We start from the raw sequence: 22,314 nt of genomic DNA, 5'->3' as shown, positions 1-22,314 counted from the left end.
TGGCCTGAGCAAGAACCACAGGGCCTGGTTTGGTGAAGATGGCCTCGGCCAGAAGCGCAGGGCCTGGTGTGATGTGAGTGGCCTGAGCAAGAGCCACAGGCCCTGGTGTGGTGTAAGTGGCCCCAGCCGGTCACTCAGGCCCTGGTGTGGTGTAGGTGGCATCAGCCAGCAGCCACAGGCCCTGGTGTGGTGTAAGTCGGCTCAGCCAGAAGCCACAGGCACTGGTGTGGTGTAAGTGGCCTCAGCCAGCAGCAAAAGGGCCCTGGTGTGGTGTAAGTCGCCTCAGCCAGCAGCCACAGGCCCTGGTGTGGTGTAGGTGGCCTCAGCCAGCAGCCACAGGCCCTGGTGTGGTGTAAGTGGCCTCAGCCAGCAGCCACAGGCCCTGGTGTGGTGTAAGTGGCCTCAGCCAGCAGCCACAGGCCCTGGTGTGGTGTAAGTGGCCTCAGCCAGTGCCACAGGCCCTGGTGTGGTGTAAGTGGCCTGATCAAGAGCCACAGACCCTGGTGTGGTGTAATTGGCCTCAGCCAGCAGCCACAGGCCCTGGTGTGGTGTAAGTCGCCTCAGACAGAAGCCACAGGCACTGGTGTGGTGTAAGTGGCCTCAGCCAGCAGCAAAAGGGCCCTGGTGTGGTGTAAGTCGCCTCAGCCAGCAGCCACAGGCCCTGGTGTGGTGTAGGTGGCCTCAGCCACCAGCCACAGGCCCTGGTGTGGTGTAAGTGGCCTCAGCCAGCAGCCACAGGCCCTGGTGTGGTGTAAGTGGCCTGAGCAAGAGCCACAGACCCTTGTGTGGTGTAATTGGCCTCAGCCAGCAGCCACAGGCCCTGGTGTGGTGTAAGTCGCCTCAGCCAGCAGCCACAAGCCCTTGTGTGGTGTAATTGGCCTCAGCCAGCAGCCACAGGCCCTGGTGTGGTGTAAGTCGCCTCAGACAGAAGCCACAGGCACTGGTGTGGTGTAAGTGGCCTCAGCCAGCAGCAAAAGGGCCCTGGTGTGGTGTAAGTCGCCTCAGCCAGCAGCCACAGGCCCTGGTGTGGTGTAGGTGGCCTCAGCCACCAGCCACAGGCCCTGGTGTGGTGTAAGTGGCCTCAGCCAGCAGCCACAGGCCCTGGTGTGGTGTAAGTGGCCTGAGCAAGAGCCACAGGGCCTGGTTTGGTGAAGATGGCCTCGGCCAGAAGCGCAGGGCCTGGTGTGATGTGAGTGGCCTGAGCAAGAGCCACAGGCCCTGGTGTGGTGTAAGTGGCCTCAGCCAGCAGCCACAGGCCCTGGTGTGGTGTAAGTCGCCTCAGCCAGAAGCCACAGGCACTGGTGTGGTGTAAGTGGCCTCAGCCAGCAGCAAAAGGGCCCTGGTGTGGTGTAAGTCGCCTCAGCCAGCAGCCACAGGCCCTGGTGTGGTGTAGATGGCCTCAGCCAGCAGCCACAGGCCCTGGTGTGGTGTAAGTGGCCTCAGCCAGCAGCCACAGGCCCTGGTGTGGTGTAAGTGGCCTCAGCCAGAAGCACAGGGCCTGGTGTGATATGAGTGGCCTGAGCAAGAGCCACAGGCCCTGGTGTGGTGTAAGTGGCCTGAGCAAGAGCCACAGGCCCTGGTGTGGTGTAAGTGGCCTGAGCAAGAGCCACAGGCCCTGGTGTGGTGTAGGTGGCCTCAGCCAGCAGCCACAGGCCCTGGTGTGGTGTAGGTGGCCTCAGCCAGCAGCCACAAGCCCTTGTGTGGTGTAAGTGGCCTCAGCCAGCAGCCACAGGCCCTGGTGTGGTGTAAGTGGCCTCGGCCAGTGCCACAGGCCCTGGTGTGGTGTAAGTGGCCTGAGCAAGAGCCACAGACCATGGTGTGGTGTAATTGGCCTCAATAGCAACTAAGGCCCTGGTGTGGTGTAAGTGGCCTCAGCCAGAGCCACAGGCCCTGATGTGGTGTAAGTGGCCCCAGCCGGTCACTCAGGCCCTGGTGTGGTGTAAGTGGCCTCAGCCAGTGCCACAGACCCTGGTGTGGTGTAATTGGCCTCAGCCAGCAGCCACAGGCCCTGGTGTGGTGTAAGTCGCCTCAGTCAGAAGCCACAGGCACTGGTGTGGTGTAAGTGGCCTCAGCCAGCAGCAAAAGGGCCCTGGTGTGGTGTAAGTGGCCTCAGCCAGTGCCACAGGCCCTGGTGTGGTGTAAGTGGCCTCAGCTAGCAGCCACAGGCCCTGGTGTGGTGTGAGTGGCCTCAGCCAGCAGCCACAGGCCCTGGTGTGGTCTAAGTGGCCTGAGCCAGTGCCACAGGCCCTGGTGTGGTGTAAGTGGCCTGAGCAAGAGCCACAGGCCCTGGTGTGGTCTAAGTGGCCTCAGCCAGTGCCACAGGCCCTGGTGTGGTGTAAGTGGCCTGAGCAAGAGCCACAGGCCCTGGTGTGGTGTAAGTGGCCTGAGCAAGTGCCACAGGCCCTGGTGTGGTGTAAGTGGCCTAAGCCAGAGCCACAGGCCCTGGTGTGGTGTAAGTGGCCTCAATAGCAAATAAGGCCCTGGTGTGGTGTAAGTGGCCTGAGCAAGAACCACAGGGCCTGGTGTGGTGTAAGTGGCCTCAGCCAGCAGCAAAAGGGCCCTGGTGTGGTGTAGGTGGCCTGAGCAAGAGCCACAGGCCCTGGTGTGGTGTAAGTGGCCTGAGCAAGAGCCACAGACCCTGGTGTGGTGTAATTGGCCTCAGCCAGCAGCCACAGGCCCTGGTGTGGTGAAAGTGGCCTCAGCCAGAGCCACAGGCCCTGATGTGGTGTAAGTGGCCCCAGCCGGTCCCTCAGGCCCTTGTGTGGTGTAGGTTGCATCAGCTAGCAGCACAAGACATTGGAAAAGAGCCAAAAGCAGTGTCGTTAATGTGCCCTCATTAATGGGCAGCTGCTTTTGGTCTTTTAATACACCCCTTCTCTGGATCAAAAGCGGTTCAATGACATGAAAATGAAAGGCTTACAGCACCAGGTATTCCCAGGCAGTCTCCCATCCAAGTACTAACCAAGCCCAGCCCTGCTTAGCTTCCGAGATCAGACGAGGTCGGGCGTGCTCAGGGTGGTATGGCCGTAAGCTGCTGGCTCCAGCACAATGTCTCAATTTATGGATTCAAGTGATTAGGTGGCAAGTACCTGAAGTTACGAAGACAATGCTATAACCATACCTGCATGTTTGCATAATACCCTAACCCAAAGGCTCAGTTTGGCATTTATCCAACAGCACAGGCCCTGGATTGTTGAAGATGGCCTCAGGAACCAGCACAGGGCCTGGTGTGTTGTACATGGCCACAGCAAGCAGCACAGGGCCTGGTTTGGTGAAGATGGCCTCAGCCAGAAGCACAGGGCCTGGTGTGATATGAGTGGCCTGAGCAAGAGCCACAGGCCCTGGTGTGGTGTAAGTGGCCAGAGCAAGAGCCACAGGCCCTGGTGTGGTGTAAGTGGCCTGAGCAAGAGCCACAGGCCCTGGTGTGGTGTAGGTGGCCTCAGCCAGCAGCCACAGGCCCTGGTGTGGTGTAGGTGGCCTCAGCCAGCAGCCACAAGCCCTTGTGTGGTGTAAGTGGCCTCAGCCAGCAGCCACAGGCCCTGGTGTGGTGTAAGTGGCCTCAGCCAGTGCCACAGGCCCTGGTGTGGTGTAAGTGGCCTGAGCAAGAGCCACAGACCATGGTGTGGTGTAATTGGCCTCAATAGCAACTAAGGCCCTGGTGTGGTGTAGGTGGCCTAAGCCAGCAGCCACAGGCCCTGGTGTGGTGTAAGTGGCCTCAGCCAGCAGCCACAGGCCCTGGTGTGGTGTAAGTCGCCTCAGCCAGAAGCCACAGGCACTGGTGTGGTGTAAGTGGCCTCAGCCAGCAGCAAAAGGGCCCTGGTGTGGTGTAAGTGGCCTCAGCCAGCAGCCACAGGCCCTGGTGTGGTGTAAGTGGCCTCAGCCAGCAGCCACAGGCCCTGGTGTGGTGTAAGTGGCCTCAGCCAGAAGCACAGGGCCTGGTGTGATATGAGTGGCCTGAGCAAGAGCCACAGGCCCTGGTGTGGTGTAAGTGGCCTGAGCAAGAGCCACAGGCCCTGGTGTGGTGTAAGTGGCCTCAATAGCAAATAAGGCCCTGGTGTGGTGTAAGTGGCCTGAGCAAGAACCACAGGGCCTGGTTTGGTGAAGATGGCCTCGGCCAGAAGCGCAGGGCCTGGTGTGATGTGAGTGGCCTGAGCAAGAGCCACAGGCCCTGGTGTGGTGTATGTGGCCTCATTCAGCAGCCACAGGCCCTGGTGTGGTGTAAGTGGCCTCAGCCAGTAGCCACATGCACTGGTGTGGTGTAAGTGGCCTCAGCCAGCAGCAAAAGGGCCCTGGTGTGGTGTAGGTGGCCTCAGCCAGCAGCCACAGGCCCTGGTGTGGTGTAAGTGGCATCAATAGCAACTAAGGCCCTGGTGTGGTGTAAGTGGCTTCAGCCAGCAGCCACAGGCCCTGGTGTGGTGTAAGTGGCCTCAGCCAGCAGCCACAGGCCCTGGTGTGGTGTAGGTGGCCTCAGCCAGCAGCCACAGGCCCTGGTGTGGTGTAAGTGGCCTCAATAGCAACTAAGGCCCTGGTGTGGTGTAAGTGGCTTCAGCCAGCAGCCACAGGCTCTGGTGTGGTGTAACTGGCCTCAGCCAGCAGCCACAGGCCCTGGTGTGGTGTAAGTGGCCTCAGCCAGAGCCACAGGCCCTGATGTGGTGTAAGTGGCCCCAGCCGGTCACTCAGGCCCTGGTGTGGTGTAGGTGGCATCAGCTAGCAGCACAAGACATTGGAAAACAGCCAAAAGCAGTGTCGTTAATGTGCCCTCATTAATGGGCAGCTGCTTTTGGTCTTTTAATACACCCCTTCTCTGGATCAAAAGCGGTTCAATGACATGAAAATGGAAGGCTTACAGCACCAGGTATTCCCAGGCAGTCTCCCATCCAAGTACTAACCAAGCCCAGCCCTGCTTAGCTTCCGAGATCAGACGAGGTCGGTCATGCTCAGGGTGGTATGGCCGTAAGCTGCTGGCTCCAGCACAATGTCTCAATTTATGGATTCAAGTGATTAGGTGGCAAGTACCTGAAGTTACGAAGACAATGCTATAACCATACCTGCATGTTTGCATAATACCCTAACCCAAAGGCTCAGTTTGGCATTTATCCAACAGCACAGGCCCTGGATTGTTGAAGATGGCCTCTAGAACCAGCACAGGACCTGGTGTGTTTTACATGGCCACAGCAAGCAGCACAGGGCCTGGTTTGGTGAAGATGGCCTCAGCAAGCAGCCACATGCCCTGGTTTGGTGTAAGTGGCCTCAGCTAGCAGCCACAGGCCCTGGTGTGGTATGAGTGGCCTCAGCCAGCAGCCACAGGCCCTGGTGTGGTCTAAGTGGCCTCAGCCAGTGCCACAGGCCCTGGTGTGGTGTAAGTGGCCTAAGCCAGAGCCACAGGCCCTGGTGTGGTGTAAGTGGCCTAAGCCAGAGCCACAGGCACTGGTGTGGTGTAAGTGGCCTCAATAGCAAATAAGGCCCTGGTGTGGTGTAAGTGGCCTGAGCAAGAACCACAGGGCCTGGTTTGGTGAAGATGGCCTCGGCCAGAAGCGCAGGGCCTGGTGTGATGTGAGTGGCCTGAGCAAGAGCCACAGGCCCTGGTGTGGTGTAAGTGGCCTCATTCAGCAGCCACAGGCCCTGGTGTGGTGTAAGTGGCCTCAGCCAGGAGCCACATGCACTGGTGTGGTGTAAGTGGCCTCAGCCAGCAGCACAGGCCCTGGTGTGGTGTAGGTGGCCTCAGCCAGCAGCCACAGGCCCTGGTGTGGTGTAAGTGGCATCAATAGCAACTAAGGCCCTGGTGTGGTGTAAGTGGCTTCAGCCAGCAGCCACAGGCCCTGGTGTGGTGTAAGTGGCCTCAGCCAGCAGCCACAGGCCCTGGTGTGGTGTAGGTGGCCTCAGCCAGCAGCCACAGGCCCTGGTGTGGTGTAAGTGGCCTCAGTAGCAACTAAGGCCCTGGTGTGGTGTAAGTGGCTTCAGCCAGCAGCCACAGGCTCTGGTGTGGTGTAACTGGCCTCAGCCAGCAGCCACAGGCCCTGGTGTGGTGTAAGTGGCCTCAGCCAGAGCCACAGGCCCTGATGTGGTGTAAGTGGCCCCAGCCGGTCACTCAGGCCCTGGTGTGGTGTAGGTGGCATCAGCTAGCAGCACAAGACATTGGAAAACAGCCAAAAGCAGTGTCGTTAATGTGCCCTCATTAATGGGCAGCTGCTTTTGGTCTTTTAATACACCCCTTCTCTGGATCAAAAGCGGTTTAATGACATGAAAATGAAAGGCTTACAGCACCAGGTATTCCCAGGCAGTCTCCCATCCAAGTACTAACCAAGCCCAGCCCTGCTTAGCTTCCGAGATCAGACGAGGTCGGGCGTGCTCAGGGTGGTATGGCCGTAAGCTGCTGGCTCCAGCACAATGTCTCAATTTATGGATTCAAGTGATTAGGTGGCAAGTACCTGAAGTTACGAAGACAATGCTATAACCATACCTGCATGTTTGCATAATACCCTAACCCAAAGGCTCAGTTTGGCATTTATCCAACAGCACAGGCCCTGGATTGTTGAAGATGGCCTCAGGAACCAGCACAGGGCCTGGTGTGTTGTACATGGCCACAGCAAGGAGCACAGGGCCTGGTTTGGTGAAGATGGCCTCGGCCAGAAGCGCAGGGCCTGGTGTGATGTGAGTGGCCTGAGCAAGAGCCACAGGCCTTGGTGTGGTGTAAGTGGCCTCAGCCAGCAGCCACAGGCCCTGGTGTGGTGTAAGTCGCCTCAGCCAGAAGCCACAGGCACTGGTGTGGTGTAAGTGGCCTCAGCCAGCAGCCACAGGCCCTGGTGTGGTGTAGGTGGCCTCAGCCAGCAGCCACAGGCCCTGGTGTGGTGTAGGTGGCCTCAGCCAGCAGCCACAGGCCCTGGTGTGGTGTAAGTGGCCTCAGCCAGCAGCCACAGGCCCTGGTGTGGTGTAAGTGGCCTGAGCAAGAGCCACAGGCCCTGGTGTGGTGTAAGTGGCCTCAGCCAGCAGCCACAGGCCCTGGTGTGGTGTAAGTGGCCTGAGCAAGTGCCACAGGCCCTGGTGTGGTGTAAGTGGCCTGAGCAAGAACCACAGGGCCTGGTTTGGTGAAGATGGCCTCGGCCAGAAGCGCAGGGCCTGGTGTGATGTGAGTGGCCTGGGCAAGAGCCACAGGCCCTGGTGTGGTGTAAGTGGCCCCAGCCGGTCACTCAGGCCCTGGTGTGGTGTAGGTGGCATCAGCCAGCAGCCACAGGCCCTGGTGTGGTGTAAGTCGCCTCAGCCAGAAGCCACAGGCACTGGTGTGGTGTAAGTGGCCTCAGCCAGCAGCAAAAGGGCCCTGGTGTGGTGTAAGTCGCCTCAGCCAGCAGCCACAGGCCCTGGTGTGGTGTAGGTGGCCTCAGCCAGCAGCCACAGGCCCTGGTGTGGTGTAAGTGGCCTCAGCCAGTGCCACAGGCCCTGGTGTGGTGTAAGTCGCCTCAGACAGAAGCCACAGGCACTGGTGTGGTGTAAGTGGCCTGAGCAAGAGCCACAGACCCTGGTGTGGTGTAATTGGCCTCAGCCAGCAGCCACAGGCCCTGGTGTGGTGTAAGTCGCCTCAGACAGAAGCCACAGGCACTGGTGTGGTGTAAGTGGCCTCAGCCAGCAGCAAAAGGGCCCTGGTGTGGTGTAAGTCGCCTCAGCCAGCAGCCACAGGCCCTGGTGTGGTGTAGGTGGCCTCAGCCACCAGCCACAGGCCCTGGTGTGGTGTAAGTGGCCTCAGCCAGCAGCCACAGGCCCTGGTGTGGTGTAAGTGGCCTGAGCAAGAGCCACAGACCCTGGTGTGGTGTAATTGGCCTCAGCCAGCAGCCACAGGCCCTGGTGTGGTGTAAGTCGCCTCAGCCAGCAGCCACAAGCCCTTGTGTGGTGTAATTGGCCTCAGCCAGCAGCCACAGGCCCTGGTGTGGTGTAAGTCGCCTCAGACAGAAGCCACAGGCACTGGTGTGGTGTAAGTGGCCTCAGCCAGCAGCCACAGGCCCTGGTGTGGTGTAAGTCGCCTCAGCCAGAAGCCACAGGCACTGGTGTGGTGTAAGTGGCCTCAGCCAGCAGCCACAGGCCCTGGTGTGGTGTAGGTGGCCTCAGCCAGCAGCCACAGGCCCTGGTGTGGTGTAGGTGGCCTCAGCCAGCAGCCACAGGCCCTGGTGTGGTGTAAGTGGCCTCAGCCAGCAGCCACAGGCCCTGGTGTGGTGTAAGTGGCCTGAGCAAGAGCTACAGGCCCTGGTGTGGTGTAAGTGGCCTCAGCCAGCAGCCACAGGCCCTGGTGTGGTGTAAGTGGCCTGAGCAAGTGCCACAGGCCCTGGTGTGGTGTAAGTGGCCTGAGCAAGAACCACAGGGCCTGGTTTGGTGAAGATGGCCTCGGCCAGAAGCGCAGGGCCTGGTGTGATGTGAGTGGCCTGAGCAAGAGCCACAGGCCCTGGTGTGGTGTAAGTGGCCCCAGCCGGTCACTCAGGCCCTGGTGTGGTGTAGGTGGCATCAGCCAGCAGCCACAGGCCCTGGTGTGGTGTAAGTCGCCTCAGCCAGAAGCCACAGGCACTGGTGTGGTGTAAGTGGCCTCAGCCAGCAGCAAAAGGGCCCTGGTGTGGTGTAAGTCGCCTCAGCCAGCAGCCACAGGCCCTGGTGTGGTGTAGGTGGCCTCAGCCAGCAGCCACAGGCCCTGGTGTGGTGTAAGTGGCCTCAGCCAGCAGCCACAGGCCCTGGTGTGGTGTAAGTGGCCTCAGCCAGCAGCCACAGGTCCTGGTGTGGTGTAAGTGGCCTCAGCCAGTGCCACAGGCCCTGGTGTGGTGTAAGTGGCCTGATCAAGAGCCACAGACCCTGGTGTGGTGTAATTGGCCTCAGCCAGCAGCCACAGGCCCTGGTGTGGTGTAAGTCGCCTCAGACAGAAGCCACAGGCACTGGTGTGGTGTAAGTGGCCTCAGCCAGCAGCAAAAGGGCCCTGGTGTGGTGTAAGTCGCCTCAGCCAGCAGCCACAGGCCCTGGTGTGGTGTAGGTGGCCTCAGCCACCAGCCACAGGCCCTGGTGTGGTGTAAGTGGCCTCAGCCAGCAGCCACAGGCCCTGGTGTGGTGTAAGTGGCCTGAGCAAGAGCCACAGACCCTTGTGTGGTGTAATTGGCCTCAGCCAGCAGCCACAGGCCCTGGTGTGGTGTAAGTCGCCTCAGCCAGCAGCCACAAGCCCTTGTGTGGTGTAATTGGCCTCAGCCAGTGCCACAGGCCCTGGTGTGGTGTAAGTCGCCTCAGCCAGCAGCCACAGGCCCTGGTGTGGTGTAGGTGGCCTCAGCCACCAGCCACAGGCCCTGGTGTGGTGTAAGTGGCCTCAGCCAGCAGCCACAGGCCCTGGTGTGGTGTAAGTGGCCTGAGCAAGAGCCACAGGGCCTGGTTTGGTGAAGATGGCCTCGGCCAGAAGCGCAGGGCCTGGTGTGATGTGAGTGGCCTGAGCAAGAGCCACAGGCCCTGGTGTGGTGTAAGTGGCCTCAGCCAGCAGCCACAGGCCCTGGTGTGGTGTAAGTCGCCTCAGCCAGAAGCCACAGGCACTGGTGTGGTGTAAGTGGCCTCAGCCAGCAGCAAAAGGGCCCTGGTGTGGTGTAAGTCGCCTCAGCCAGCAGCCACAGGCCCTGGTGTGGTGTAGATGGCCTCAGCCAGCAGCCACAGGCCCTGGTGTGGTGTAAGTGGCCTCAGCCAGCAGCCACAGGCCCTGGTGTGGTGTAAGTGGCCTCAGCCAGAAGCACAGGGCCTGGTGTGATATGAGTGGCCTGAGCAAGAGCCACAGGCCCTGGTGTGGTGTAAGTGGCCTGAGCAAGAGCCACAGGCCCTGGTGTGGTGTAAGTGGCCTGAGCAAGAGCCACAGGCCCTGGTGTGGTGTAGGTGGCCTCAGCCAGCAGCCACAGGCCCTGGTGTGGTGTAGGTGGCCTCAGCCAGCAGCCACAAGCCCTTGTGTGGTGTAAGTGGCCTCAGCCAGCAGCCACAGGCCCTGGTGTGGTGTAAGTGGCCTCGGCCAGTGCCACAGGCCCTGGTGTGGTGTAAGTGGCCTGAGCAAGAGCCACAGACCATGGTGTGGTGTAATTGGCCTCAATAGCAACTAAGGCCCTGGTGTGGTGTAAGTGGCCTCAGCCAGAGCCACAGGCCCTGATGTGGTGTAAGTGGCCCCAGCCGGTCACTCAGGCCCTGGTGTGGTGTAGGTGGCATCAGCTAGCAGCACAAGACATTGGAAAACAGCCAAAAGCAATGTCGTTAATGTGCCCTCATTAATGGGCAGCTGCTTTTGGTCTTTTAATACACCCCTTCTCTGGATCAAAAGCGGTTCAATGACATTAAAATGAAAGGCTTACAGCACCAGGTATTCCCAGGCAGTCTCCCATCCAAGTACTAACCAAGCCCAGCCCTTCTCGGCTTCCGAGATCAGACGAGGTCGGGCGTGCTCAGGGTGGTATGGCCGTAAGCTGCTGGCCCCAGCACAATGTCTCAATTTATGGATTCAGGTGATTAGGTGGCAAGTACCTGAAGTTACGAAGACAATCCTATAACCCTACCTTCATGTTTGCATAATACCCTAACCCAAAGGCTCAGTTTAGCATTTATCCAACAGCACAGGCCCTGGATTGTTGAAGATGGCCTCGGGAACCAGCACAGGGCCTGGTGTGTTGTACATGGCCACAGCTAGCAGCACAGGGCCTGGTTTGGTGAAGATGGCCTCGGCCAGAAGCGCAGGGCCTGGTGTGATGTGAGTGGCCTGAGCAAGAGCCACAGGCCCTGGTGTGGTGTAATTGGCCTCAATAGCAACTAAGGCCCTGGTGTGGTGTAAGTGGCCTGAGCAAGAGCCACATACCCTGGTGTGGTGTAATTGGCCTCAATAGCAACTAAGGCCCTGGTGTGGTGTAGGTGGCCTCAGCCAGCAGCCACAGGCCCTGGTGTGGTGTAAGTGGCCACAGCCAGCAGCCACAGGCCCTGGTGTGGTGTAAGTGGCCTGAGCAAGAGCCACAGGCCCTGGTGTGGTGTAAGTGGCCTGAGCAAGAGCCACAGACCCTGGTGTGGTGTAATTGGCCTCAATAGCAACTAATGCCCTGGTGTGGTGTAAGTGGCCTGAGCAAGAGCCACAGGCCCTGGTGTGGTGTAAGTGGCCTCAGCCAGCAGCCACAGGCCCTGGTGTGGTGTAAGTGGCCTGAGCAAGTGCCACAGGCCCTGGTGTGGTGTAAGTGGCCTGAGCAAGAACCACAGGGCCTGGTTTGGTGAAGATGGCCTCGGCCAGAAGCGCAGGGCCTGGTGTGATGTGAGTGGCCTGAGCAAGAGCCACAGGCCCTGGTGTGGTGTAAGTGGCCTCAGCCAGCAGCCACAGGCACTGGTGTGGTGTAAGTGGCCTCAGCCAGCAGCAACAGGCCCTGGTGTGGTGTAAGTCGCCTCAGCAAGCAGCCACAGGCCCTGGTGTGGTGTAGGTGGCCTCAGCCAGCAGCCACAGGCCCTGGTGTGGTGTAAGTGGCCTCAGCCAGCAGCCACAGGCCCTGGTGTGGTGTAGGTGGCCTCAGCAAGAGCCACAGACCCTGGTGTGGTGTAATTGGCCTCAATAGCAACTAAGGCCCTGGTGTGGTGTATGTGGCCTCAGGCAGCAGCCACAGGCCCTGTTGTGGTGTAACTGGCCTCAGCCAGAGCCACAGGCCCTGATGTGGTGTAAGTGGCCCCAGCCGGTCACTCAGGCCCTGGTGTGGTGTAGGTGGCCTCAGCCAGCCGCCACAGGCCCTGGTGTGGTGTAAGTGGCCTCAGCCAGCAGCCACAGGCCCTGGTGTGGTGTAAGTGGCCTCAGCCAGCAGCCACAGGCCCTGGTGTGGTGTAAGTGGCCTGAGCAAGAGCCACAGGCCCTGGTGTGGTGTAAGTGGCCTGAGCAAAAGCCACATGCCCTGGTGTGGTGTAAGTGGTCTCAGCCAGCAGCCACAGGCCCTGGTGTGGTGTAGGTGGCCTCAGCCAGCAGCCAAAGGCCCTTGTGTGGTGTAAGTGGCCTCAGCCAGCAGCCACAGGCCCTGGTGTGGTGTAAGTGGCCTCAGCCAGTGCCACAGGCCCTGGTGTGGTGTAAGTGGCCTGAGCAAGAGCCACAGACCCTGGTGTGGTGTAATTGGCCTCAATAGCAACTAAGGCCCTGGTGTGGTGTAGGTGGCCTCAGCCAGCAGCCACAGGCCCTTGTGTGGTGTAAGTGGCCTCAGCCAGCAGCCACAGGCCCTGGTGTGGTGTAACTGGCCTGAGCAAGAGCCACAGGCCCTGTTGTGGTGTAGATGGCCTCAGCCAGCAGCCACAGGCCCTGGTGTGGTCTAAGTGGCCTCAGCCAGAAGCACAGGGCCTGGTGTGATATGAGTGGCCTGAGCAAGAGCCACAGGCCCTGGTGTGGTGTAAGTGGCCTGAGCAAGAGCCACAGGCCCTGGTGTGGTGTAGGTGGCCTCAGCCAGCAGCCACAGGCCCTGGTGTGGTGTAGGTGGCCTCAGCCAGCAGCCACAAGCCCTTGTGTGGTGTAAGTGGCCTCAGCCAGCAGCCACAGGCCCTGGTGTGGTGTAAGTGGCCTCAGCCAGTGCCACAGGCCCTGGTGTGGTGTAAGTGGCCTGAGCAAGAGCCACAGACCCTGGTGTGGTGTAATTGGCCTCAATAGCAACTAAGGCCCTGGTGTGGTGTAGGTGGCCTCAGCCAGCAGCCACAGGCCCTTGTGTGGTGTAAGTGGCCTCAGCCAGCAGCCACAGGCCCTGGTGTGGTGTAACTGGCCTGAGCAAGAGCCACAGGCCCTGTTGTGGTGTAGATGGCCTCAGCCAGCAGCCACAGGCCCTGGTGTGGTCTAAGTGGCCTCAGCCAGAAGCACAGGGCCTGGTGTGATATGAGTGGCCTGAGCAAGAGCCACAGGCCCTGGTGTGGTGTAAGTGGCCTGAGCAAGAGCCACAGGCCCTGGTGTGGTGTAGGTGGCCTCAGCCAGCAGCCACAGGCCCTGGTGTGGTGTAGGTGGCCTCAGCCAGCAGCCACAAGCCCTTGTGTGGTGTAAGTGGCCTCAGCCAGCAGCCACAGGCCCTGGTGTGGTGTAAGTGGCCTCAGCCAGTGCCACAGGCCCTGGTGTGGTGTAAGTGGCCTGAGCAAGAGCCACAGACCATGGTGTGGTGTAATTGGCCTCAATAGCAACTAAGGCCCTGGTGTGGTGTAAGTGGCCTCAGCCAGCAGCCACAGGCCCTGGTGTGGTGTAAGTGGCCTCAGCCAGCAGCCACAGGCCCTGGTGTGGTGTAAGTCGCCTCAGCCAGAAGCCACAGGCACTGGTGTGGTGTAAGTGGCCTCAGCCAGCAGCAAAAGGGCCCTGGTGTGGTGTAAGTGGCCTCAGCCAGCAGCCACAGGCCCTGGTGTGGTGTAGGTGGCCTCAGCCAGCAGCCACAGGCCCTGGTGTGGTGTAAGTGGCCTCAACCAGCAGCCACAGGCCCTGGTGTGGTGTAAGTGGCCTCAGCCAGCAGCCACAGGCCCTGGTGTGGTGTAAGTGGCCTCAGCCAGTGCCACAGGCCCTGGTGTGGTGTAAGTGGCCTGAGCAAGAGCCACAGACCCTGGTGTGGTGTAATTGGCGTCAGCCAGCAGCCACAGGCCCTGGTGTGGTGTAAGTCGCCTCAGACAGAAGCCACAGGCACTGGTGTGGTGTAAGTGGCCTCAGCCAGCAGCAAAAGGGCCCTGGTGTGGTGTAAGTCGCCTCAGCCAGCAGCCACAGGCCCTGGTGTGGTGTAGGTGGCCTCAGCCACCAGCCACAGGCCCTGGTGTGGTGTAAGTGGCCTCAGCCAGCAGCCACAGGCCCTGGTGTGGTGTAAGTGGCCTCAGCCAGTGCCACAGGCCCTGGTGTGGTGTAAGTGGCCTGAGCAAGAGCCACAGGCCCTGGTGTGGTGTAAGTGGCCTGAGCAAGAGCCACAGGGCCTGGTTTGGTGAAGATGGCCTCGGCCAGAAGAGAAGGGCCTGGTGTGATGTGAGTGGCCTGAGCAAGAGCCACATACCCTGGTGTGGTGTAATTGGCCTCAATAGCAACTAAGGCCCTGGTGTGGTGTAAGTGGCCTGAGCAAGAGCCACATACCCTGGTGTGGTGTAATTGGCCTCAATAGCAACTAAGGCCCTGGTGTGGTGTAGGTGGCCTCAGCCAGCAGCCACAGGCCCTGGTGTGGTGTAAGTGGCCCCAGCCGGTCACTCAGGCCCTGGTGTGTTTTACATGGCCACAGCAAGCAGCACAGGGCCTGGTTTGGTGAAGATGGCCTCAGCAAGCAGCCACAGGCCCTGGTTTGGTGTAAGTGGCCTCAGCCAGCAGCCACAGGCCCTGGTGTGGTGTAAGTGGCCTCAGCCAGCAGCCACAGGCCCTGGTGTGGTCTAAGTGGCCTCAGCCAGTGCCACAGGCCCTGGTGTGGTGTAAGTGGCCTGAGTAAGAGCCACAGGCCCTGGTGTGGTGTAAGTGGCCTCAGCCAGCAGCCACAGGCCCTGGTGTGGTGTAAGTGGCCTGAGCAAGTGCCACAGGCCCTGGTGTGGTGTAAGTGGCCTAAGCCAGAGCCACAGGCCCTGGTGTGGTGTAAGTGGCCTGAGCAAGAGCCACAGGGCCTGGTTTGGTGAAGATGGCCTCGGCCAGAAGCGCAGGGCCTGGTGTGATGTGAGTGGCCTGAGCAAGAGCCACAGGCCCTGGTGTGGTGTAATTGGCCTCAATAGCAACTAAGGCCCTGGTGTGGTGTAAGTGGCCTGAGCAAGAGCCACATACCCTGGTGTGGTGTAATTGGCCTCAATAGCAACTAAGGCCCTGGTGTGGTGTAGGTGGCCTCAGCCAGCAGCCACAGGCCCTGGTGTGGTGTAAGTGGCCTCAGCCAGAGCAACAGGCCCTGATGTGGTGTAAGTGGCCCCAGCCGGTCACTCAGGCCCTGGTGTGGTGTAAGTGGCATCAGCTAGCAGCACAAGACATTGGAAAACAGCCAAAAGCAATGTCGTTAATGTGCCCTCATTAATGGGGAGCTGCTTCTGGTCTTTTAATACACCCCTTCTCTGGATCAAAAGCGGTTCAATGACATGAAAAGGAAAGGCTTACAGCACCAGGTATTCCCAGGCAGTCTCCCATCCAAGTACTAACCAAGCCCAGCCCTGCTTAGCTTCCGAGATCAGACGAGGTCGGGCGTGCTCAGGGTGGTATGGCCGTAAGCTGCTGGCCCCAGCACAATGTCTCAATTTATGGATTCAAGTGATTAGGTGGCAAGTACCTGAAGTTACGAAGACAATCCTATAACCATACCTGCATGTTTGCATAATACCCTGACCAAAAGGCTCAGTTTGGCATTTATCCAACAGCACAGGCCCTGGATTGTTGAAGATGGCCTCAAGAACCAGCACAGGACCTGGTGTGTTTTACATGGCCACAGCAAGCAGCACAGGGCCTGGTTTGGTGAAGATGGCCTCAGCAAGCAGCCACAGGCCCTGGTTTGGTGTAAGTGGCCTCAGCTAGCAGCCACAGGCCCTGGTGTGGTGTGAGTGGCCTCAGCCAGCAGCCACAGGCCCTGGTGTGGTCTAAGTGGCCTCAGCCAGTGCCACAGGCCCTGGTGTGGTGTAAGTGGCCTGAGCAAGAGCCACAGGCCCTGGTGTGGTCTAAGTGGCCTCAGCCAGTGCCACAGGCCCTGGTGTGGTGTAAGTGGCCTGAGCAAGAGCCACAGGCCCTGGTGTGGTGTAAGTGGCCTGAGCAAGTGCCACAGGCCCTGGTGTGGTGTAAGTGGCCTAAGCCAGAGCCACAGGCCCTGGTGTGGTGTAAGTGGCCTCAATAGCAAATAAGGCCCTGGTGTGGTGTAAGTGGCCTGAGCAAGAACCACAGGGCCTGGTGTGGTGTAAGTGGCCTCAGCCAGCAGCAAAAGGGCCCTGGTGTGGTGTAGGTGGCCTCAGCCAGCAGCCACAGGCCCTGGTGTGGTGTAAGTGGCCTCAATAGCAACTAAGGCCCTGGTGTGGTGTAAGTGGCTTCAGCCAGCAGCCACAGGCCCTGGTGTGGTGTAAATGGCCTCAGCCAGCAGCCACAGGCCCTGGTGTGGTGTAGGTGGCCTCAGCCAGCAGCCACAGGCCCTGGTGTGGTGTAAGTGGCCTCAATAGCAACTAAGGCCCTGGTGTGGTGTAAGTGGCTTCAGCCAGCAGCCACAGGCTCTGGTGTGGTGTAACTGGCCTCAGCCAGCAGCCACAGGCCCTGGTGTGGTGTAAGTGGCCTCAGCCAGAGCCACAGGCCCTGATGTGGTGTAAGTGGCCCCAGCCGGTCACTCAGGCCCTGGTGTGGTGTAGGTGGCATCAGCTAGCAGCACAAGACATTGGAAAACAGCCAAAAGCAGTGTCGTTAATGTGCCCTCATTAATGGGCAGCTGCTTTTGGTCTTTTAATACACCCCTTCTCTGGATCAAAAGCGGTTCAATGACATGAAAATCAAAGGCTTACAGCACCAGGTATTCCCAGGCAGTCTCCCATCCAAGTACTAACCAAGCCCAGCCCTGCTTAGCTTCCGAGATCAGACGAGGTCCGGCGTGGTCAGGGTGGTATGGCCGTAAGCTGCTGGCCCCAGCACAATGTCTCAATTTATGGATTCAAGTGATTAGGTGGCAAGTACCTGAAGTTACGAAGACAGTCCTATAACCATACCTGCATGTTTGCATAATACCCTAACCCAAAGGCTCAGTTTGGCATTTATCCAACAGCACAGGCCCTGGATTGTTGAAGATGGCCTCAGGAACCAGCACAGGGCCTGGTGTGTTGTACATGGCCACAGCAAGCAGCACAGGGCCTGGTTTGGTGAAGATGGCCTCGGCCAGAAGCGCAGGGCCTGGTGTGATGTGAGTGGCCTGAGCAAGAGCCACAGGCCTTGGTGTGGTGTAAGTGGCCTCAGCCAGCAGCCACAGGCCCTGGTGTGGTGTAGGTCGCCTCAGCCAGAAGCCACAGGCACTGGTGTGGTGTAAGTGGCCTCAGCCAGCAGCAAAAGGGCCCTGGTGTGGTGTAAGTGGCCTCAGCCAGCAGCCACAGGCCCTGGTGTGGTGTAGGTGGCCTCAGCCAGCAGCCACAGGCCCTGGTGTGGTGTAAGTGGCCTCAACCAGCAGCCACAGGCCCTGGTGTGGTGTAAGTGGCCTCAGCCAGCAGCCACAGGCCCTGGTGTGGTGTAAGTGGCCTCAGCCAGTGCCACAGGCCCTGGTGTGGTGTAAGTGGCCTGAGCAAGAGCCACAGACCCTGGTGTGGTGTAATTGGCCTCAGCCAGCAGCCACAGGCCCTGGTGTGGTGTAAGTCGCCTCAGACAGAAGCCACAGGCACTGGTGTGGTGTAAGTGGCCTCAGCCAGCAGCAAAAGGGCCCTGGGGTGGTGTAAGTCGCCTCAGCCAGCAGCCACAGGCCCTGGTGTGGTGTAGGTGGCCTCAGCCACCAGCCACAGGCCCTGGTGTGGTGTAAGTGGCCTCAGCCAGCAGCCACAGGCCCTGGTGTGGTGTAAGTGGCCTCAGCCAGCAGCCACAGGCCCTGGTGTGGTGTAAGTGGCCTCAGCCAGTGCCACAGGCCCTGGTGTGGTGTAAGTGGCCTGAGCAAGAGCCACAGGCCCTGGTGTGGTGTAAGTGGCCTGAGCAAGAGCCACAGACCCTGGTGTGGTGTAATTGGCCTCAATAGCAACTAATGCCCTGGTGTGGTGTAGGTGGCCTCAGCCAGCAGCCACAGGCCCTGGTGTGGTGAAAGTGGCCTCAGCCAGAGCCACAGGCCCTGATGTGGTGTAAGTGGCCCCAGCCGGTCACTCAGGCCCTTGTGTGGTGTAGGTTGCATCAGCTAGCAGCACAAGACATTGGAAAACAGCCAAAAGCAGTGTCGTTAATGTGCCCTCATTAATGGGCAGCTGCTTTTGGTCTTTTAATACACCCCTTCTCTGGATCAAAAGCGGTTCAATGACATGAAAATCAAAGGCTTACAGAACCAGGTATTCCCAGGCAGTCTCCCATCCAAGTACTAACCAAGCCCAGCCCTGCTTAGCTTCCGAGATCAGACGAGGTCGGGCGTGCTCAGGGTGGTATGGCCGTAAGCTGCTGGCCCCAGCACAATGTCTCAATTTATGGATTCAAGTGATTAGGTGGCAAGTACCTGAAGTTACGAAGACAATGCTATAACCATACCTGCATGTTTGCATAATACCCTAACCCAAAGGCTCAGTTTGGCATTTATCCAACAGCACAGGCCCTGGATTGTTGAAGATGGCCTCAGGAACCAGCACAGGGCCTGGTGTGTTGTACATGGCCACAGCAAGGAGCACAGGGCCTGGTTTGGTGAAGATGGCCTCGGCCAGAAGCGCAGGGCCTGGTGTGATGTGAGTGGCCTGAGCAAGAGCCACAGGCCTTGGTGTGGTGTAAGTGGCCTCAGCCAGCAGCCACAGGCCCTGGTGTGGTGTAAGTCGCCTCAGCCAGAAGCCACAGGCACTGGTGTGGTGTAAGTGGCCTCAGCCAGCAGCCACAGGCCCTGGTGTGGTGTAGTTGGCCTCAGCCAGCAGCCACAGGCCCTGGTGTGGTGTAGGTGGCCTCAGCCAGCAGCCACAGGCCCTGGTGTGGTGTAAGTGGCCTCAGCCAGCAGCCACAGGCCCTGGTGTGGTGTAAGTGGCCTGAGCAAGAGCCACAGGCCCTGGTGTGGTGTAAGTGGCCTGAGCAAGAGCCACAGACCCTGGTGTGGTGTAATTGGCCTCAATAGCAACTAATGCCCTGGTGTGGTGTAGGTGGCCTCAGGCAGCAGCCACAGGCCCTGGTGTGGTGTAAGTGGCCTCAGCCAGCAGCCACAGGCCCTGGTGTGGTGTAAGTGGCCTGAGCAAGTGCCACAGGCCTGGTGTGGTGTAAGTGGCCTGAGCAAGAGCCACAGACCCTGGTGTGGTGTAATTGGCCTCAATAGCAACTAAGGCCCTGGTGTGGTGTAGGTGGCCTCAGCCAGCAGCCACAGGCCCTGGTGTGGTGTAAGTGGCCTCAGCCAGAGCCACAGGCCCTGATGTGGTGTAAGTGGCCCCAGCCGGTCACTCAGGCCCTGGTGTGGTGTAGGTGGCATCAGCTAGCAGCACAAGACATTGGAAAAGAGCCAAAAGCAATGTCGTTAATGTGCCCTCATTAGTGGGCAGCTGCTTTTGGTCTTTTAATACACCCCTTCTCTGGATCAAAAGCGGTTCAATGACATGAAAATGAAAGGCTTACAGCACCAGGTATTCCCAGGCAGTCTCCCATCCAAGTACTAACCAAGCCCAGCCCTGCTTAGCTTCCGAGATCAGACGAGGTCGGGCGTGCTCAGGGTGGTATGGCCATAAGCTGCTGGCCGCAGCACAATGACTCAATTTATGGATTCAAGTGATTAGGTGGCAAGTACCTGAAGTTACGAAGACAATCCTATAACCATACCTGCATGTTTGCATAATACCCTAACCCAAAGGCTCAGTTTAGCATTTATCCAACAGCACAGGCCCTGGATTGTTGAAGATGGCCTCAGGAACCAGCACAGGGCCTGGTGTGTTGTACATGGCCACAGCTAGCAGCACAGGGCCTGGTTTGGTGAAGATGGCCTCGGCCAGAAGAGCAGGGCCTGGTGTGATGTGAGTGGCCTGAGCAAGAGCCACATACCCTGGTGTGGTGTAATTGGCCTCAATAGCAACTAAGGCCCTGGTGTGGTGTAGGTGGCCTCAGCCAGCAGCCACAGGCCCTGGTGTGGTGTAAGTGGCCTCAATAGCAACTAAGGCCCTGGTGTGGTGTAAGTGGCCTGAGCAAGAGCCACATACCCTGGTGTGGTGTAATTGGCCTCAATAGCAACTAAGGCCCTGGTGTGGTGTAGGTGGCCTCAGCCAGCAGCCACAGGCCCTGGTGTGGTGTAAGTGGCCCCAGCCGGTCACTCAGGCCCTGGTGTGTTTTACATGGCCACAGCAAGCAGCACAGGGCCTGGTTTGGTGAAGATGGCCTCAGCAAGCAGCCACAGGCCCTGGTTTGGTGTAAGTGGCCTCAGCCAGCAGCCACAGGCCCTGGTGTGGTGTAAGTGGCCTCAGCCAGCAGCCACAGGCCCTGGTGTGGTCTAAGTGGCCTCAGCCAGTGCCACAGGCCCTGGTGTGGTGTAAGTGGCCTGAGTAAGAGCCACAGGCCCTGGTGTGGTGTAAGTGGCCTCAGCCAGCAGCCACAGGCCCTGGTGTGGTGTAAGTGGCCTGAGCAAGTGCCACAGGCCCTGGTGTGGTGTAAGTGGCCTAAGCCAGAGCCACAGGCCCTGGTGTGGTGTAAGTGGCCTGAGCAAGAGCTACAGGGCCTGGTTTGGTGAAGATGGCCTCGGCCAGAAGCGCAGGGCCTGGTGTGATGTGAGTGTCCTGAGCAAGAGCCACAGGCCCTGGTGTGGTGTAATTGGCCTCAATAGCAACTAAGGCCCTGGTGTGGTGTAAGTGGCCTGAGCAAGAGCCACATACCCTGGTGTGGTGTAATTGGCCTCAATAGCAACTAAGGCCCTGGTGTGGTGTAGGTGGCCTCAGCCAGCAGCCACAGGCCCTGGTGTGGTGTAAGTGGCCTCAGCCAGAGCAACAGGCCCTGATGTGGTGTAAGTGGCCCCAGCCGGTCACTCAGGCCCTGGTGTGGTGTAGGTGGCATCAGCTAGCAGCACAAGACATTGGAAAACAGCCAAAAGCAATGTCGTTAATGTGCCCTCATTAATGGGGAGCTGCTTCTGGTCTTTTAATACACCCCTTCTCTGGATCAAAAGCGGTTCAATGACATGAAAATCAAAGGCTTACAGCACCAGGTATTCCCAGGCAGTCTCCCATCCAAGTACTAACCAAGCCCAGCCCTGCTTAGCTTCCGAGATCAGACGAGGTCGGGCGTGCTCAGGGTGGTATGGCCGTAAGCTGCTGGCCCCAGCACAATGACTCAATTTATGGATTCAAGTGATTAGGTGGCAAGTACCTGAAGTTACGAAGACAATCCTATAACCATACCTGCATGTTTGCATAATACCCTAACCCAAAGGCTCAGTTTAGCATTTATCCAACAGCACAGGCCCTGGATTGTTGAAGATGGCCTCAAGAACCAGCACAGGACCTGGTGTGTTTTACATGGCCACAGCAAGCAGCACAGGGCCTGGTTTGGTGAAGATGGCCTCAGCAAGCAGCCACAGGCCCTGGTTTGGTGTAAGTGGCCTCAGCTAGCAGCCACAGGCCCTGGTGTGGTGTGAGTGGCCTCAGCCAGCAGCCACAGGCCCTGGTGTGGTCTAAGTGGCCTCAGCCAGTGCCACAGGCCCTGGTGTGGTGTAAGTGGCCTAAGCCAGAGCCACAGGCCCTGGTGTGGTGTAAGTGGCCTCAATAGCAAATAAGGCCCTGGTGTGGTGTAAGTGGCCTGAGCAAGAACCACAGGGCCTGGTTTGGTGAAGATGGCCTCGGCCAGAAGCGCAGGGCCTGGTGTGATGTGAGTGGCCTGAGCAAGAGCCACAGGCCCTGGTGTGGTGTAAGTGGCCTCATTCAGCAGCCACAGGCCCTGGTGTGGTGTAAGTGGCCTCAGCCAGAAGCCACATGCACTGGTGTGGTGTAAGTGGCCTCAGCCAGCAGCAAAAGGGCCCTGGTGTGGTGTAGGTGGCCTCAGCCAGCAGCCACAGGCCCTGGTGTGGTGTAAGTGGCCTCAATAGCAACTAAGGCCCTGGTGTGGTGTAAGTGGCTTCAGCCAGCAGCCACAGGCCCTGGTGTGGTGTAAGTGGCCTCAGCCAGCAGCCACAGGCCCTGGTGTGGTGTAGGTGGCCTCAGCCAGCAGCCACAGGCCCTGGTGTGGTGTAAGTGGCCTCAATAGCAACTAAGGCCCTGGTGTGGTGTAAGTGGCTTCAGCCAGCAGCCACAGGCTCTGGTGTGGTGTAACTGGCCTCAGCCAGCAGCCACAGGCCCTGGTGTGGTGTAAGTGGCCTCAGCCAGAGCCACAGGCCCTGATGTGGTGTAAGTGGCCCCAGCCGGTCACTCAGGCCCTGGTGTGGTGTAGGTGGCATCAGCTAGCAGCACAAGACATTGGAAAACAGCCAAAAGCAGTGTCGTTAATGTGCCCTCATTAATGGGCAGCTGCTTTTGGTCTTTTAATACACCCCTTCTCTGGATCAAAAGCGGTTCAATGACATGAAAATCAAAGGCTTACAGCACCAGGTATTCCCAGGCAGTCTCCCATCCAAGTACTAACCAAGCCCAGCCCTGCTTAGCTTCCGAGATCAGACGAGGTCGGGCGTGCTCAGGGTGGTATGGCCGTAAGCTGCTGGCTCCAGCACAATGTCTCAATTTATGGATTCAAGTGATTAGGTGGCAAGTACCTGAAGTTACGAAGACAATGCTATAACC

General features: G+C 59.1%; 6 non-coding genes and 4 pseudogenes across 6 annotated transcripts; all 10 read right to left on the bottom strand.

Annotated features, from left to right (window-relative positions):
• Nucleotides 1-2,913: 2,913 nt before the first annotated feature.
• On the bottom strand, nt 2,914-3,032 carry LOC147329398 (5S ribosomal RNA). Its single transcript, XR_015129480.1, has one exon. It is a non-coding gene; the product is annotated as a 5S ribosomal RNA (ribosomal RNA).
• Nucleotides 3,033-4,840: 1,808 nt separating this feature from the next.
• On the bottom strand, nt 4,841-4,959 carry LOC147329397 (5S ribosomal RNA; annotated as a pseudogene).
• Nucleotides 4,960-6,252: 1,293 nt separating this feature from the next.
• Nucleotides 6,253-6,371, bottom strand: LOC147329396 (5S ribosomal RNA). Its single transcript, XR_015129479.1, has one exon. It is a non-coding gene; the product is annotated as a 5S ribosomal RNA (ribosomal RNA).
• Nucleotides 6,372-10,330: 3,959 nt separating this feature from the next.
• On the bottom strand, nt 10,331-10,449 carry LOC147329395 (5S ribosomal RNA; annotated as a pseudogene).
• Nucleotides 10,450-15,048: 4,599 nt separating this feature from the next.
• Nucleotides 15,049-15,167, bottom strand: LOC147329394 (5S ribosomal RNA). Its single transcript, XR_015129477.1, has one exon. It is a non-coding gene; the product is annotated as a 5S ribosomal RNA (ribosomal RNA).
• Nucleotides 15,168-16,421: 1,254 nt separating this feature from the next.
• Nucleotides 16,422-16,540, bottom strand: LOC147329393 (5S ribosomal RNA; annotated as a pseudogene).
• A 1,379-nt stretch (nt 16,541-17,919) lies between these two features.
• On the bottom strand, nt 17,920-18,038 carry LOC147329392 (5S ribosomal RNA; annotated as a pseudogene).
• Nucleotides 18,039-19,173: 1,135 nt separating this feature from the next.
• On the bottom strand, nt 19,174-19,292 carry LOC147329391 (5S ribosomal RNA). Its single transcript, XR_015129576.1, has one exon. It is a non-coding gene; the product is annotated as a 5S ribosomal RNA (ribosomal RNA).
• Nucleotides 19,293-20,735: 1,443 nt separating this feature from the next.
• LOC147329390 (5S ribosomal RNA) lies at nt 20,736-20,854 on the bottom strand. The gene has a single exon (XR_015129476.1). It is a non-coding gene; the product is annotated as a 5S ribosomal RNA (ribosomal RNA).
• Nucleotides 20,855-22,110: 1,256 nt separating this feature from the next.
• LOC147329389 (5S ribosomal RNA) lies at nt 22,111-22,229 on the bottom strand. The gene has a single exon (XR_015129474.1). It is a non-coding gene; the product is annotated as a 5S ribosomal RNA (ribosomal RNA).
• Between the last annotated feature and the right edge of the window lie 85 nt (nt 22,230-22,314).

Source organism: Aulonocara sp. 'chitande type north' Nkhata Bay, linkage group LG5 (assembly GCF_057382095.1).
Source record: "Aulonocara sp. 'chitande type north' Nkhata Bay isolate Kocher_YH1m ecotype deep benthic linkage group LG5, A_spYH_male_GT1.1, whole genome shotgun sequence".
In the NCBI taxonomy this organism is placed as follows: domain Eukaryota; kingdom Metazoa; phylum Chordata; class Actinopteri; order Cichliformes; family Cichlidae; genus Aulonocara; species Aulonocara sp. 'chitande type north' Nkhata Bay.
The sequence above is the reverse complement of the archived record's forward strand: the minus strand, read 5'-3'. Positions and strand labels throughout refer to the sequence as shown.